The sequence below is a fragment of the Lissotriton helveticus genome, chromosome 8 (genome assembly GCF_964261635.1).
Source record: "Lissotriton helveticus chromosome 8, aLisHel1.1, whole genome shotgun sequence".
NCBI lineage: Eukaryota > Metazoa > Chordata > Amphibia > Caudata > Salamandridae > Lissotriton > Lissotriton helveticus.
In genome coordinates this window covers 1515366727-1515385175 of record NC_136069.1, presented here as the reverse complement: position 1 = coordinate 1515385175, position 18449 = coordinate 1515366727, and positions in this window count along the sequence as shown.

Below are 18449 nucleotides of genomic sequence, written 5' to 3'. Positions count from 1 at the left end.
GTTAAAAAAAACACAGAACAGTACATATCTCAATATTTAGAAGCCAACTAAGATGGCCATCATTACAGAACTTCCTTCACATCTGCATGGTCAATGAGCATCTTAGCTTTACTGTGAATGGTCATTTGGCAGATGCATACGTCTTGCACCAGCAAGGAACCAGATGGTGTTTGCATTGTTACCTTAAGAAAATTCCAAACAGCATTTGTGTGTGTGCCTGCTGTACCTGAGCAAGGATCCAGGCACTTTTGGTTTTCTAATTAAAGTAAATAAATATGAAAACAGCATCTTATTCCTTTCTGGGGAATAGAATTGTACATGTGTACCCCAGAAAGGAGCCACAGGCTATTTATATTTTTTCTTAGGTAAGGAACATTTAAACAACTTTTAACTCCTTGCTGGAAGAGACATGGAGGCCAGTGCTACATTGAAGAGACAAACACTGTTTGGTTTTTTTTGTTACTGTAAGAAAAACTGTCAGCATCTGACTGTGTGTCTGCAGGCAAACAAGCATGGAGCCTCATGCTCTCTCGATCTTTTCTTGAAGTAGAAAAAAAAATCCAAAATGTGCCTGACAGAATTGTACCTGTCTCCCAGAAAGGAGCCAGCCACTTTGTGAACATTTTCTTAAGCCAAGAAAACTTAAGAACAACGTATTGGCTCTTTTCTGAGTCACAGGCAGGTGTGCCTGTGCTCCAGAAATTAGACAGGCATTGTTCAGAAATTTTCTTAGCATAATAAAGAATCCAAGCAGTGACTTGCTCTTTGTTGGGGCATGTTTGTGTCCCCATTCAGGAGTTTGCTAGTGCCCAGAATGGGATGATATTTAACAAATAAAGGTACCTGGTTTATGTATTTATTTCATGTCTGAGTAGCGATACAATTCACACCCCAAGTTTAAATACATCTGTCATGTGAGTTGTCATAGTCATTTTGACCGTATGCCCTGGGTCCCCTGTTGAAAAACACACAGCTGAATAGGCCTGTAATAAATTTCGGATTATTGCTGAATTTGAGTAATTTCATTTGCTCTTACTGGGAGGACGCTATTTAATACTGTGGTTCTAGTTAAATTTAACATTCATGTGGAGTATTAATACTCAATTTGAATGGAGACCACAGACAACATTCGTGGCCCTGAAATCGACATGCCCTTAATGATTAGATATTACTGCATATGTTCTGTCTGTAATCAACCACGTGCCCCAGTTACACTGCTAAATATATGATTCTGTCTCAGGGTGTTGGTTTCTTTCAGCCGCATTGGCTCATTAACTAGGAATGAAGCTCTTTTAATGTATCAGGTGTAAAATACAAGGCGCAGACAATAGGGACGTTTAGTGGTTGATGAAGATCATGTTGTACTAACCCGGCTAAAAATGACCCGCCGAGTCCGGTCGTAGGTCATAACAGAACATTTCAACAACACTTTGATAATAGGGACATATGCTCTGCCTGTAAAAAACTAGGTGCCCCATAATACATTGCCAAAGAAACCCTTTCGGCTTCTGGTGCCGGTTTTATTTGAGCCCCATCTTGCGTGGTCACCGGCTCCTAAATTGTTACAATGGAGGATGACTCACAGTGAGAACCGGCCGTCAACCAAAGTAAGTGAAGAAATGACATTTCTTTCACTTACATTCATCAGTACAGAGAAGCAGGGACAAAAATATATGTACTGATCGCGTTTCCTTTGTTTACATCAAATTGAGGTTTTGGAGTGGCGGGTGTCAGTGAGAGACTTAGGGCCTCCGCAGTCATAAAGCTACTATTAAATCTCAGTTTTGTGAATAACGAAAAAGAGTAAACTTCCACAAACATGTACGTTTACCTTTATTAGGTCACGCCCATCTGAGGAGAATACCTACTCGTCCATGTTTGTAATTATTGGATGTTGTGTGGGAGAATGTGGTATGATCAGAATGCAAAGCAGCTGCTGTAGCAGTTGTTGGGATCTACTCACTGCTCAGCAATAACAGTGAATAACAGTGCGGATTGAGAAAGCCAAAGTGTTATGTAAATAACAATGAATTATTATGTCTGTAGTGTGTACTGCATAAACCAAGAGACATTGAGAAATTGCACAGATTAGGTCAGTGTATTCAACCCATATATGTGACTGGAGGTGAGTTTCTTAAAGGTTTCAGCGCTCCGTCCATCATCTCCTTGTGTTTTCCCAGGTCAGTATATTTACAGGTTTGGCTCCCATTTATTCTGTGACAATGGAAATGATGGTTTGCAGTTCAATTGAGTGGCAGGAAAGATGGTAAAATGAGGGGAGGTTGAGCAGAGCCAAAGTTGTGAAATCATAACCAACATGTTTATATAGCTTAAATCAATGTGAATTCTCTTTAAAAAAAAACGGGCAAGTTGTTTTGGAAGATGCCACATTATGACACGTTCACAGGTATTTTTCTAAAATGTGACCTTCAGAATGAAGGTGCAAATTGGTGTAGGTAAAGTCGCACGATGAGTCTGGAATATCCCTCTCTAATTTCCTTATTACAGTTGAGTGATGACAATGCTCGCAACCTATAATAAAGAAGTAACGTAGTAGTTCAGAATAATGTAAAGGAGAACTGGTGTTTCCTATATCTGGTCTGTTCCTTTCAAACAAATGGTGATCAGTTGAAAGAAGCCATCCATAGAAACATGTTTATTTTTTACACCCAATGGGTCATTACCTGACAGAATCTCTTTGCTTGTTTCTACACATTCTGATATACATCATTTAACATCTGACTTATGTGAAACTGTTTCTGCTTTCTTTTTGCAAATTATTCACTGCTTGTTGGTCTGTCTTGTTACTCTGTACAGATTATGCTTCTATGGCAGCGTGGCAGCTTTACCACGCATATCACCTTACCACACGCCTGCACCTTTACCACACATTTATGCCTTTACCACCAGCACTGAGCAAATGCCCTTACCATGCATACCTTTACAATGTTCATTCAATTTAAATGCATGCATGGTAAAGGCATATGCATTGTAGAAAAATGCGTGGTGAATGCTATGCATGGTAAAGGTGCATGCGTTGTAACTCATGCATGGTAGAGGCATGCATGGTAACAACCGCGTTGTAATGGCTATTTCCCAGTCACCAAGGATTTAAGTGGTTTGTGGCAAGAGCTATTGTCTGATAATGTATTATATGGAATAAAATAAACTCCGCTGCACTTCAAAATGACAGTGCAAGTCATCTTAGAGTTACATGACCCTATAAATGAACTCCTTGGTGACTTACAATATCCTATATATTCATTCTGTTGGCTTAAAGCATTGCTGTTCTACTTCCCTGAAAGAAGAAGGAAAATGCATACAACAGGGGGAAGAAGGAATAATTAGAGAGGTAAGGAAAGACAGAGAGAAAGACAGAGAGAAGGAGCCTGGCCCATGTAACTTTGATCGGAGTATGTGGGTGGTATCTCTCCTGTTTTCAATGCAGGCGGTCACATTTATTTGACTGCATATTAAATGTTATTAATGTCTGATTAATAAATGTTTTACTGATCATAATATGTATTCTAGGTATTGTCAAAAAATCAATGGTATAACCTTATAATGCCTACATTAAAGTGCCTTCTCTGGGCTCTAACATGCTGTTGCAAGAACTTTCTGATTCCATCACATACTTTACAGCAAGCCATCATTTAATCTTTCATATATCTTTCCAGGAAGATGCCCACATGTTTTTTTTAGAAAGGCTCAGGGCACTGTGGGCATTTAAATACGCATATAACAATGCATAACACTTATACTTTTGGAGCTTCGGAATGCCTCAAGGCAATTCTCAAATTTGTAAAACGCTTTCCCATGAATTTCGAATATGCTTTAGCTCTCTGAAGAGAATGCTAGTCGCCACAACCTTAGCCATGTCACTGCCATATCACAATTAACGATCTAGGAATTTACTGCCAAATATAGTGCAAGCTCATCTAATGGAAAGCCAAATGCTGCAAGATGGCTAATTACAGTAAACAGAAAAAAAGTGGAATGTAAATTCAACAATGAAATCTTGGTTTAACATTTTTTAAACACTCTAAGTCCCACCACTGTGTTAAATTGCTATAACTTAACTTGTATTAGAACAGGAATGTGGAGCACTCCATTGAATACAATGGAGTGCTCCGTGCTTCTACGGACTGGTAGATGCCAATGTTATTTTACAAAGGCCTCTCAAAGCCCGAGGGGATTTAAACCCCCTCGAATTTCCGAGAGGCCTGTGTTTTATTTGTTAGAACTTTCTGTCCTCTAGTTGCAGAATGTTCTAATAGCCTTATAGCCCTTTGTAGCTGGGCTATACCGGCGATTAAAGTCCCGGTCTCTTGTTAAAGGCCCTCTCTTCGGCTCGGGCCTTTAACACTGGAGAGGGCATTTAATGGCCAGAATAGCCCACTACGGTTGGCTATACTGCTATATTAGAACCTTAAAATATGGAGCACTCCATTGAATACAATGGAGTGCTACGGTCTTCTATGAGCTGGTAGAAGCCCATTGGGCAACATTTCAATGTTGTTGCTCACAGCTGCTGCTGTGAACAAAGGCCTCTCGGATCTCGAGCAGAACTAACCCCTCTCAGATCCCGAGGGGTTCTAAACCCCCTCGGGCTCCGAGAGGCCTTTGTTTTCAGTAATTAGAACACTCTGCTCTCTAGGGCGGAATGTTCTAATTGACTTAGAGCCCTCCTAGCGGGCTCTACTGGCCATTAAAGGCCTGCTCCCATGTTAAAGGTTTTCACACTGGAGCAGGCTTTTAATAGATGGTAGAGCCCGCTAGGTCGGGCTATAAGGCTATATTATTAAGCCTCTATTCATAGTAATTTCAGAAATAAATGGTGAATTATGTAGAACAGGTGCTTTCCCCCTGTATTGGAATAAAAAGAGCATTTTTTTTCCAGAATACCTTTTAGCAGGTTTGATCCGACAAAATGTGCCTACACAAAACTGTTGGGGTGTGGATTTTGCCATGCACGTTATAATTCTAATCTCAGAGCAAAAGTGGGTGTGCTCAGGTATTGGAATGTAACCCTAAACATTCACATACAACCCCATCAATAGGGGCATAGCTACAAATGGGGCAACAGGTGCAGTGGCACCGGGACAAAGATTCCTGAGGAGCCCATTGTACTCCGACAATGGTGTATTTTTCAACCCCGACAGCAGTCAAACGGGCCATTTCTATGCTTGTACTAGGGTCCATACCATCCTTGCTATGCTACTGCCAGCAATGTTGTTTTTAATACTGAAAAATTTAAACGCCGCTGGTTGTTTAAGTGGTTAAGAGATTGGCCATTTGTTCTCCAACCTAACCCTCACTCTCATAGGAAAATAAGTTAAACCATTCAGAACTTTCAGTGTAACATAAGTGTTCCTGATATTACACCCCCTTTTAGCACTACTTTTGTCAATTCTTCCAGCTGAAACGTTTTACGCACCATCTCTTTCCTTTTCCCATTGTAGACCTCCACAATTTTTACCATAACTCACCCTTAGTTAAAAAACACAGAACAGCATGTATCTCAATATTTAGAAGCCAACTAAGATGGCCATCATTACAGAACTTCCTTCACATCTGCATGGTCCATGAACATCTTAGCTTTACTGTGAATGGTCATTTGGCAGATGCACAAGTATGTGCACCAGCAAGGAACCAGATGGTGTTTGCATTGTTACCCTAAAAAAATTCAAAACAGTATCTGCGTGTGTGCCTGCTGTGCCTCAGCAATGATCCAGGCACTTATGGTTTTCTAATTAAAGTAAATAAATATGAAAACAGCATCTTATTCCTTTCTGGGGCATAGAATTGTACTTTTGTACCCCAGAAAGGAGCCACAGGCTATTTACATTTTTTCTTAGGTAAGAAAAATCTAAACAACTTATTGTCTCTTTTCTGAGTCACAGGCAGGTGTGTCTGTGCTCCAGAAATTAGACAGGCATTGTTTAGAATTTTTCTTAGCATAATAAAGAATCCAAGCAGTGACTAGCTTTTTGTTGGGGGGCAATTCTTTTCCTCCTGACAGTGTTTTTTTATTTATTGTTTGTTCATGTGTTCTCTGTCTTTGTAGACTACACTGCTTTTTGGGTTGAACAAAAACATTATCGATCACTTATGAATCAGTCAATTAGGTAAGATTTTACTGGGCTGTTGCTTTCAGGTGGCACACTCGTGAGTTTGGAAGTCAGAATTTTAAACATGAGTTTGTTTTCTTCTTTTTACAGTTTTCTGTGGTCCAGAGGAGAACCCCAAGAGTGAGCGGGTTCGAAACGCGTAGACCCCTTGTTTTGTTGGATATCAAACAAATTCCACTTCTTAGATAGATAGGGCTGGTTATGGGGTGTGCAAAAAAGTTATTTGTTGAATGAATCATTGCTGTATGTTATTGATTTTCGCACAACCAAGTCTTTATATTAGATCATTGCATTGTTTGTTTTAAGCCTCTTGGTCCATCTATATATAAAAGGAAAACATTCCTTCTTGGGCTTGAAGGGGCAACGAGTATTTGTCACTATGTGTGAGTGTTGATTGGTATGAATGAGAGAATATGGTATGAATGAGGCAAGTCATGATTGGATGAGTTGGGTTGTGGAATTTTCTTGTATATAGCTCAATTTTGTTTCAATATTAGATGTGGTGTTTTCTCATTTTTCTAATATTTTTTGTCAAATGTGGTTTATTTGAAAAAAGAAAAAAGATTGCAAAGAATGAAGTTTTCAAACAAATAAAGACTATTGATGAAGTATGGTTCAAATTGACTTGTAGCTTTTGTGCCTGTCAAAGGATCTTTATTCGGCATCAGTATTGGCATTTCTGGTTGCTTTGTTGTTCAGCAATGATCCAGGCACTTTTGGTTTTCGAATTAAAGTAAATAAATATGAAAACAGCATCTTATTCCTTTCTGGGGCATAGAATTGTACTTTTGTACCCCAGAAAGGAGCCACGGGCTATTTAGATTTTTTCTTAGGTAAGAAAAATCTAAACAACTTAGTGTCTCTTTTCTGAATCACAGGCAGGTGTGTCTGTGCTCATGCAATTAGACAGGCATTGTTTAGAATTTTTCTTAGCATAATAAAGAATCCAAGCAGTGACTAGCTCTTTGTTGGGGCATAGTTGTGTCCCCATTCAGGAGTTTGCTAGTGCCCAGAATGGGATCAGGCACTGGCAAAATCCCCCCTGCTGTCCCTCAGCCCTGAAAGTATGGTAACCTCCATAACAGTCACATAGTCATTCTTGAGTAAGGTCACATGTGGAAGTGATGTTCATGAAGTGAGAACTTAAGCCTTATAATTGAAGGAATGGAGTTCCACACTTTGAGTATATTCCTCGAGAAGGACTGCTTTAAAGTTCTAGCTGTTCTGACGGTTGGGGTTTCCAGACGAATAGTGCCTGGGCTTCAGGATGACAACAAACCTCCAGAGATAACCAATTGTCACACTAAGTAACTTGTTGGTACCATTTGCAAAGTTTTATGTCATTTAAAGACAAGCTTGAATATGCTCTTGCCTCTATAGGAAGCCACATGAGAGTGATCAGGACTACACCAAGATACAAGCTCAGCAGCAGAATGAATGACTGCTTTTAAGTGCTTAAGGTGAATGAATGTGGTGACAGTCAATAGTAAAGTTTTGAAAGGACTAGGAAATTAATCACTATTTTGAAGTCTTCTGCTGGGATAAGCTTTTTTATTCCCCAGAGGTGTCTCATCTACTATTAATCTCTTTTTGTTAATTGATATGTGCATGCTATTAAGGATTTTTCAAGAATGAAGGCCAATTCTTTAAATTTTCAACAATGACTGGCTTGCAATTTACCAAATATGTTGTGTCCCGATAAATTACACCTGTGCTGAGCTGTGTTGAGCTGTGAAGGGGGGAGATCAGAAGGCTCTCCTTTCAACATGCAGAGTGCTATCCAAGACTTAAATGTCCAGAGGAACCTTTGCTAATTCTGCTATGACTTCCAGAGAGCAGATCATAATATACAGCAATTTTATTTGCTGGAGTATAATGGCATGATAAGAGGAGAGGCATTCAGGAATTGTGCCACTGATCCCTAACGGATCTTCCAATACCTTTCACAAAATGACATGGTTTACTGTAACATGGCTTCCCCAGGTCTCACCTTACATTTGCTTGTGAAAGGACAGGCACTTTGCAAGTTAATAAAGTTTCTCAATTCACCTGAACTGATCTTCCTGCAAGGGGATGAAAAACACCTCTCCACACCCAGGCAATTGCTTCTGCTCTGAGAGCAGTTTTCACACCTCATAAAGATCAAGCACTGAATGGGTAGCTTCTGGCAGACTAATGGAAATTAGCCTCTGGAAGCTACAGGCAGGGAGTAATTTTCTACAATTACTTTTCCTGAATATTGATTAAAAATCAAATGTTACCATGTTAATATATTAATTGATTTAATAAATATTACAAACAGCGGTTGAATCATTTTACTAGCCGGTCAAAAGCCCAAAATAGCGGAAGTAATATTTTTATCTGTAATCTTGTTTTCTCATAGGACTGACATAGCCTTTGGCAGAGATAATAGCTTTTTGGGGCTTATCACGGCAGGAATACAGTAACATTACATTTCTAAATGTTGCAGTTTTAAATACCATGTACACGACCTTGTGGGCTACACGGCCTACAAAGGGGTGATTAATATTAAAAAGGAAGATTCAGATCGGGCTGCAGCAGCTAGGCTACATTGGTAGACCAGAAGCCATGTTTACCTTTAATCACACTTGTGAATGGTACAATAAGTGCGCACGGGGTGATATTTAAATTTCATTGGAATGTGTGTGTTGCTACATAATATACTATGGCCTTTTAGAAATATTAGATATGCTAATCAGGGATTAGTCAAAATTTACATTTTTCTGGGGTAAGAGCACATACACTGGACACTGGAACTGGAAGGCAATGTCCCAGTGTGTAAAGTCTAAAAAACAGCAGTAAGATGGTCTTGCAAAAAGGGGCATATTCTCACAATAGGACAGAGAAAGGCACAAGTTATTGGACTGGCCAATACACTGGTACTGGGAGCTGCGAGCTCAATAGAGGTCCTAAGGGTCGGTATTAGTGAAATTGGTTGAATTCATTATAGAGCAAAAATAGTGCCAGCTTATATGCTAAAGTGTCATTGGTGTGAATTTAGTGAAAGATTGACGTCCCCAGCATGATAAGTTATTCAGTCATATGTCACAAGGTATTTGATTATATTTTGTGCAATGTTGTCGGTTACATGCTCATTTTCTCTTTGACTGCCAGGCATTTAAAATAGAAGAATTGGTCATTTTTCAAGCTTTCTTGTTGTATGAGGTTACTACTGATAATTGCAACACCTCTGTCAATTTTACCCTCTCAAATAAGGCGAATAATAAAGTTTTATAGTTGAAAGAGGAAGGCTAGTCCAGTCTGAAAGAAGTGCGGTAGCCTAGTTCAGTCATGAATAAATGATCCCGGTGCATTCCTAAGACGGTGTTTGACCACAGATCTGCAGCTATCAATATGACATTTGAAGGAAGGATGAAAAGTTTTGGTCCTGGGGGTGACGTCATAGAATCTCTTTGCGACAGCTGGGGTTGCTGTTTGTTCCTGAGATCCACGTCTTCTGATGCTTGTGATGATTGAAACATAAGAAAGCACTGTGATTTGCCCAGAAGATCTGCATTAAAGGTTCTCAGTTCTTTTACAATGTTGAGTTTATTGAGTTACTTTAGTTTGTGTTGCTTATTACATAGCAAAATTTGATTCTCATTTAACCACACCTTAGGAAGTTCGTCGGTAGGTGGCAGACTGCCCCGCTACTGGTTGGTTAGTCAGAGAAATAGTAGATGTCAGAAAAACAATGTAAACGTGGTGTTTTTACTGATGCAAGTCCACTCTCTTTTTAATATCACCCAAATAACCCTGACTCACCGCTTTATCCTGGGAAATATTGAGCTCATCCTGAATTTAACTTGAATGTCTTTGCTATTAGCAGACGCTGAACAGTGTTAAGTGCAAATCACCGCACTGAACTATTCTATCTGTTGCATATCCACAAATTTATGTCAAATCACTGATGCGTTTATAAACTATTCCTATCATGCGACCCTGCTTTCCGTTTATAAACATGATGCTTGAAAACCTTACGCTACATCTGAAATATCTCCATAACGCTCCTTCACACAACAAGCCAATAGGACCTGATCTCAGTATATTCTCATGATATGAATTCAAATTGTGTGTTTCACAGTAAGGACACTTTACTCCATATCAACAACATCAGGATACAACCAAGGCAAAGCCTGGGTCTTCATGGTCATGTTTAGTCGGCCTAGATTCACAGAGAAGCCCCAATGCTGTGTTTCATTGACGTCACAGTCACTGTCAAAGTTTATAACATACAGACTTGGACCATAAAATGGCGGCATGGGATGCTGAATGAATTGATTAAAAGAAATCTAATTTATATATAATGAATTAGGATGTATTTTTAATTTGAAGGCTCTGAATACAAACAGAGTATCCTAACACAGCTAGCACTACCAGCCAGGAAGACAGTTACATATTAGCAAGAAGTAGATGACTGGAAATCACTGTTCAACACAAAAAAAAAAATGACATTCAATTTAATTTAATTAATCTTTATTCGGTTGTCGATTAAAAAAATATATTAAATAAATCTGAAATTCGGTTTTGTACTGAGAAAGCTAGTTTGGTTGAGGTCCCCATCCAATGCACAAGTAATTCATGCCTTGCCATTGATTGGAAAGGTTCGTACGTTTGAGGTGGTTTATTGCATATGTGTGGCAAGTTAGAATAGGGTCGGGCAGCTCACACCGCAGGTTACAGCTGTGGAATGCTGGGAAATTCAGGGGGCAATAACAACGGTAATTGCCCTTGAAGGGGTCATGTCATGGTCAACACCAACTCTTACGATCCAGAGTCAGCTATTGGCGGAGGTTCATCTGCGAAGTCAGGGCAGTTAAACTTTTCCTGCTAGCAGCACAATGATGTATGCGGCATTCAGTGCACATTTTCTATTGTTTGACACCATTTAGAGAGCCTAATTGAAGATAGTGTGCCTCTGACTTGAGTTAGAATTCCTTCCAGAGTTGCAATGTAATAAGTCAGGGATACTGCAACAGGAATGTTTTTGCCATCAGATGAATATATACAATGTCATTCAAGCAGTCTGGTGCATTCGAATCCTCCTGCATAGCTCTGTACCTGGTCGAGGAAGAGATATGCTGTAAATACCACTTTGAGAAATGCATCCAAGAGGCAATTTGCCAGAATTTAGCATTTGACAATCTAAGAAGGAGCAAACTATTGCGTGACACAGACTGTTGAGTGCAGTTTCCAGCGTTGGGCCCGGTATTATCAGACAAAAGTTATGAGATCTATCTTGTGGCAGGTGCAACACTAAAACTATTTGCAAAAGAAATGTTGTACCTATTTCCCTCGGACCCACTGACATGATTTTCAAGGAAGCAGCTGCCCCATTGGCACAACTGTCTCTTCTAGTATCAGTTACCTCCTCAACTCGTTGTCAATAAATTATCAGTAGTTGGCAATCACAATTGCGGTCACAAACCATTGCTACCTGTATGAATCACAAAAAGGAGTGGAATGTCTCTTACAAGCCCCTTCTGTTTGCGATTCGAGAACGGTCACAAATACCATTTTAATGAGTTAGAAACATGTTTGCAACGCTAGAAGTACATATTAACAGCCCTTTAGAAATCTCAAAAGCTTTGATTTTGTGAACTTTAGGGTTTAACAAACAATCAGGATTGGTAATCTGGCCCTGAGAATGTCTTTGCACATGCTAATGTCCAAGAAGGAAGAACTCAATTTATAGTGGGACATGTAGACACTCATTTAAACCTATTCAGGCCTCTTCCAAAGGTGAAATTAATCGGTAAAGGGAATGGTAACACCTAAATGGACCTAGCTCTGAACACAAAGAAAGTCCTGATAATCATGGATCTTAGTTGGAACAATTAACTTGCTAAAAAAAAGTTAAATATGCTAAATGGATAAACACTTATGGACAGTGTGTGGAACACTGAAGGAAGTGACCTAACTAGGGCCACCCGCGTCACTCTCGACCTCCTCTAGCCTTCCAAGAATGAAGAGTCGATGGCGCAGTAGACAATACAAGCAAATGAGTTTATTCACAAAGTACACTGCAGTGGAGTCCAATCTGACCAGCCTCCTATGATAGCTAATGAGGGACTGACTCTAACAAGCTTAAAGTTACATTATGTATTTTGCGGAGCACACAAAGACCCACCTACTAAGGAAAAACACTGGTAGATGTCATAATACAATGGGGGTTGAGAACTTAAGTTTAGATTCCGGGACCCTGGCACAAACTATCTACTATCCAAGGTCGCCTGGCCTATCCTCCCCTCTAGACAGGTGGGAGAAGGCCTTTATGTAGCAGAAAAGGCATGCGTTAATGAGCAAGTTTCAACACTGGAGAAACAAAACTTACCAAGGACCATTTCTCGTAAATGAGCAAGTAATAGTTTTGATTATAGTACAAAATGGAATCTTCAAGGACTAAAATGGTGGCACAGATGTCAACCTATTTTACATAACATCTGTACTTACTAATAATGTATGAATACAGCAAGGAACTATTTCAAAATAGCTACATGAATGCTAACATAATGTCAAGTAAAATACGACTAATATGGTAGGAAAACATTTTAATTCTATCAACACCCATCCAATATATATATAGACAGCTAAGTAACATGCCCCAGGTGACTGACTGGTCATGCCCGCTGAGCAGATATGCAGGGTGGCTGTTCCCTTTGCTGTGAAGTACGACACTGAGACAGGTCTCATGCAGTGAGAGTGATCTAAAATTGGTGCTGCTTATAAACAGACTCAACCACAACGACCCTAGACAATATATATGAGACAGCAGTGGTGAAAGTCACACACAAGGCTTATTTGCTTGATCAGGGATCCACCCTTTGTTACTATAACAGCTTTAGTTGCTAATGAGGGAGATAGAAGTCAGACTTTCGGCTGAGTCACATGTAAGTAATCGTTGATCCAGACAGCCATCTTGCTCTGTTCTTTCTGCATCCCCTAAGTCATACCTTGTTTCAGCTGCCTGCATCCTTAGGTACCCTGCTGTGTTCAACAGTAGGCCACAGTGGGGGATTCTGCCCATTCCCACAGAAAACATTACTGCTACTGTAAGCAAAACAAGTCTTGATAATTTGTGTGGGTGTGTGTTCACATATGTAAATATGAATTTGCATATGTGTGCATGTGTTTACATGAGTGTGTTCATGAGTGCTTGCAAGTGAGTATATACGTGCATGTGTGAGTGTGCATATGGATATAGTCACACATACATGAGTGTGCACAAGAGTGTCTCTCACACATACACACATTCACTATAAATCACTCACAAAACACTCACAAACACATACCCACACATCCACAGAAAAACATTTTTTTACTTACCTTATTTCCTTCGCTGGAGGCTCCATGGCAACAGCAGAGCAGGAATAAGATGCTGGACATAGGAACTAGAAAGCCACGGTTCCCACAACGGGGCGTGACAGAGCAGCAAGGCCATATTTGAAAAGGGGAAGACCCACCTCAGTCCCTTTCCTTGCTTCTTGATAGTACTAGAAGCACAGCCCTAAAAGATAGTAAATCTGTGCTAGGGATCCTGCCCCTGCTGTACCACTTGGCTCCTCATCGGCCTTAGGGATGCACTGATGTGTGCTCTTACAGTCACATTTTAGAAGATATACTGTGCATTATGGGGCATGTGCAATATGTCTGCTACCTTAAATGGATTGTTCCTGTGTCAGGGGATCATAGGTCAACTACGCCTCTTACATGCGCAATCTAGACATCCAGATACAGAGTGCTGTGTTTCTTGTAGCTGGATCATGCCTCAGCCCCCTCAACTCCCTCCTTCTTCTCTCATTAGGAGCCTGGAGATAAGGCCGGGAGGGCTGGCCTGCACACTGGCATGGTTCATGAAAACTTGAGAGTAATGTTTTCATGAACACTGCTCAGTAAAATCAGTAGCAGCAGCGTCAAGGGGCAGTAAGTGTCCCTTCACAGGCGGTAGGGCTGAGCCCTGAAGCCCCTGATTAAGACCCACTACTTGTATTCATCTTTCCAAAATTGTAATCTGTGTTTTCAACAAACTTTAAAGATGAGACAATTTCAGGAATTGTCAAAGCACATGTTTATTCTGAATAACTCAGATCATTAATGAGCTCTGATGGTGCTGTCTCCGCATTAACCAGGATACAACAACAACTGCCATTACATGAAATAATGAAATATCGACTCTGCTGAGAATATGAGAAGTGTTGGCAGCTCGCTCAAGTGAGCAAGACACCAATTAAGGATATGTATTTGAGAACACTTCAATTCTATTACTAATACATTTTAACACTATAAGACACACACTCAAAATATATGGTTACATTAATTATTTCATGTTAGATCTGGCATCTTTGGCGTGGTTTCCCCTGACTTTTTGCCTCTACCTCCTGTATTTTTTGACGCTGTGCTGGATTTCGTGTTTGCTGGTTTAGATGCTTTGGGCACTTTGCCACTGCTGATCAGTGTCAAAGTGCAAGTGCTCCCTGAGTAAATTGTTGTTGTGATTTGTTATCCATAATTGGCATATTTGTATTACCAAGAAGTCCCTAGTAAAGTGCACTGATTGTGCCAGGGCTGGTGATTCAAATGCTACTAGTGGGTCTGCAGCACTGATTGTGCCACCCACACGAGTAGCCCTAAAATGGTGTCTCAGGTCTGCCACTGCAGTGCCTGGGTGCAGTTGCTACCTGCCATGCTGCCCTGGCCAGTGTTCACACTGGCAAAGCCTAACCCTTCCCTTTCTGTACACATTGGACACCCCTATAGAAGGCCCTAGGTACCTCCCTGGGCAGGGTGCAGTGTATATCAAAGGTAGATCATGTACTGGTGTGTGTGACAAGTCCTGGTAGTGAATTACAGTCATTTTCGTTTTTCACTATTGAGAGGGCTATCTTGCCTATAGGCTACACTGGGGAATGCTGAGTATAATTTTTACCTGCATATCTTCCCATAGGAGCAAGATTGAAAATTAAAGTCTGGTATCCCTGAACTCAGCATTTAATAACACATCTTTTAGGTAGGATGTTTTTTAAATCCTGTGTTTGAGAACAGCACTTTTAGAAAGTGTATGTTCTCTTGTCTAACCTTTCTGTGGGCCTTGGCCTGTTTGTAAATTGACTGTCTGGTTTGTGAGTGACCGGCTGAGGAGCCCCCAGGAGGCTGGATGAGTCAGCCCTAGGCTGAATGACTGCATCTGCATCTTGAGTGGTGGGAGGGGATAGCACCTGGGCCTGAATAGGACTGTGCCTGCCTTCCACAATGCTGGCTCTATCTCCTGCTGGGCAGCTGACAACCCTGCCCCTCTCTCTGAAATTAAAGGAGAAGACAGAAAAATAAAGTGCTCAGGAAATGACCTGAACTGGTTCTGACCAAACCAAGGCCTCTCTGCCGCTAGAGAACAAAGGAAAGACTGGTGTAAAAAGGGCTACCCAGGCTACAAAAAATTAGATCATCCTGGAATCAAGAAGGAACCTCTGCCAAGGAGAAAGCTGGAAGACTGAAGAGGAAGGACTATCCTGCTGTGTGCTTGTGGACTGACCTGCAGTTGCTTTGCTGCCAAGGAGAGGGGCAGGACTTTGCTGTGTGCTGTGTCCCCTTGCTTGAAGAGATCTCCAAGGGCCTGACGATAGCTGTCCTCCTGTTAAGAAGTCCCAGAAACAAAAGGACTTCACCCCCAGCTTCTCCCTGTGCTCTGCTGAGAGAGTTCTGCCCTTCCTAGAGTGCTTGATCGAATTATGGGGGCTCTGGAAGTTGTGCCTGCTGTTTGGGAAGCTGGACAAGGAGAAAAGAAGACAATCTGCAATTTTCATGCATCGCTCGCTTGCGGAGCGCATCCCCGACAGAGCGAGGAAATTCCCGCTGCTGCGAAGATCAAGATCGTCGCAGCGCCTGTCATTACTGGGTGGGATCGCCGCACCGCTTGCTTGCGGACCGCATCACTTCGCTGCAAACATTGCCGCAGAGCCATTGCATCGAGGGGCCGCAAGAGGATTATATCAATGCTGCGCCGCACATCGCTGCCGCACCTGAGGTCGTCGCCGTCCCGAAGATCATCGCATCGTGCCTGTGTGAGACGCTTCCTACCGAACCTGCGCACCGGAATCCATACAAGGTATGGCATACCTCCCCATACAGACCGGATTCGTCGCTACACGCCCGCTGCGTCCAGCGGGGCTGGCGCATCGCCTCCCCAGGATTTCAGGAGAGACGCATCACTTGTTTTTCAACGCTGCAGCTTTCGTTTGGAACTTTTACTGCATCTACAGGTACTTTGGGCCAAATGTGATGCAATTGTGGATTATTCTAACGCAAACCCTGGGAACTCTTTTGAAATCATATTCTTGAACTGTGTATGATGTATTTTTGGCGTTTTGGTCTTGTGTAGTTTAGGTTAAATAACTTTATTTTTCTAAATTGGTGTGGAGTACATTTGTGGTGTTTTCACTGTGTTACTGTGAGTGTTGGTACAAATACTTTACACCTTGCCTTTGATAAGCCTGTCTGCTCGTGCCAAGCTACCAGGGGGGTGAGCAGGGGTTATCTAAAGAGTGTATCCCCCTTGCCCTGACTAGAAGTAACGGTCCCTATTTGGACATTGGTTCCTACCTCTGCCAACCAGAGACCCCCGGATCTAACATTTCAAATAAATGTGTGGTAAGATTCTGCTTTTCAATCAAAAGTACCCTCAACAGTGCTTAATTTGTGCCAGTGGTTTCTGGTGCTCGATACCGGGACTTTACCTTCAAAAACCATAAAGTGACAATGGAAGGTGGATCGTCTCCATCACAATATGAAGTTACAATTGGGTTGTTATGCATGGCTTCCAGTGGTAGCCCTTAGCTGTAAAAACGCTTGCTTCCACTGAATTCAAGCCCTCAAAATTGGCCTTTCTCGTGTTGCAGCTTGGATGCAAGCACATCTGCTAAAGCTCAACGGAGACAAGACCGAGGTGATTATACTGGGTAAACATAAAGATCTGTGGGGCTCTAGACACTGGCCCAGTGATATGGGCCCGCTGCCTATCCCCGTGTCTGTTGCCCGCAACCTCGGTGTCCTGATTGACGACAATCTTTCAATGAGGCAGCAGGCAACAAAGGTCGCTGCAATCTGCTTTAATACTCTACGCTGGTTGCAGAAGATCATATGGATGTTGCCTGAGTCCACCCGAAGAACTGTCGTACAGGCTCTTGTGGTGTCTCGTATCGACTATGGCAATGTGCTCTATTTAGGAGCAGATAAAGCTACAATCAACAAACTCCAGGTTGTACAGAACTCAGCTGCGCGCCTGCTGCGCAATGTCCCACGGAGAACGTCCGCAATGCAAGCTTTGCGTGACCTCCATTGGCTAAAAATTTCTGATCGTGTGGTCTTTAAAACTCTGTGCTTTTTATTTAAGATTCGTCAGGGTTCTGCGCCCAGCTATCTGTCCAATCTTGCCCAGCCATATCAGCCTGGCCGCTCTCTTAGGTCATCCAACAACAATAATCTTGTGATTCCTAGGATTCGACTGACAAAAATGGGAGGTCGCTCATTCGCATATCTGGGACCCAAGATGTGGAATGCTCTCCCGTTGGCGTTAAAAACCGAAACTAGTCTTTCTGTTTTCCATAAAAAATTAAAGACTTTTTTGTTTTAATTTTTTTCTTAATTCTGTTTCTATCTTCAGCCTCTGCTTGTTTTCTTCTCTAGTCTGTCCCTGGCGCCGGGAAACCCATTGCGGGTAGCTGTGCGCAATATAAGTTCAATAAAATAAAAATAAATAAAATAAATAAATTCTACAGAGATGCCTATATCTGTGGAGACCTCAGGAGTCGGCTGGATCATGGCTGATGGACCTTCCTGCAGTTGATCGCCTCTTCCGGGACCATCACAGACCTGAGGGCGGGTGTGAGAATGTGAGCATAGTGCTGCCTCTGCAGACAGCAGCATTTCTCTGTCAACACAGGTTTCTATAACTCCGGGCCACAGTCATTGTGTCACCGGCTCTCTCTTTCAGTGTGAGAGTGGAAGGTGTGGCTTTGAGCAGGGGAGGGGAGGGATGGTACATAATTCAGTAGGAGGGCATGAAGTTTCTTTTTTCATTTTAGGCAGTGGGAGAGTAAATGTAAAAGGTGGTACAGATGGGTCATAGGAGGCAATGCAATTTTTTTCAATTTGACCTGGGGTTGGAAGCAGAAAGCCACACATTGTTTTAATTTTTGGAAGAGGTGGGGGAGGCCACCCCATTATTCTTTTGTCCACCCTAGATGGTGGATACAGGAGCACATGACTTGAAGTGGGGGCCATGCTTAACATAAAGTTATAGAT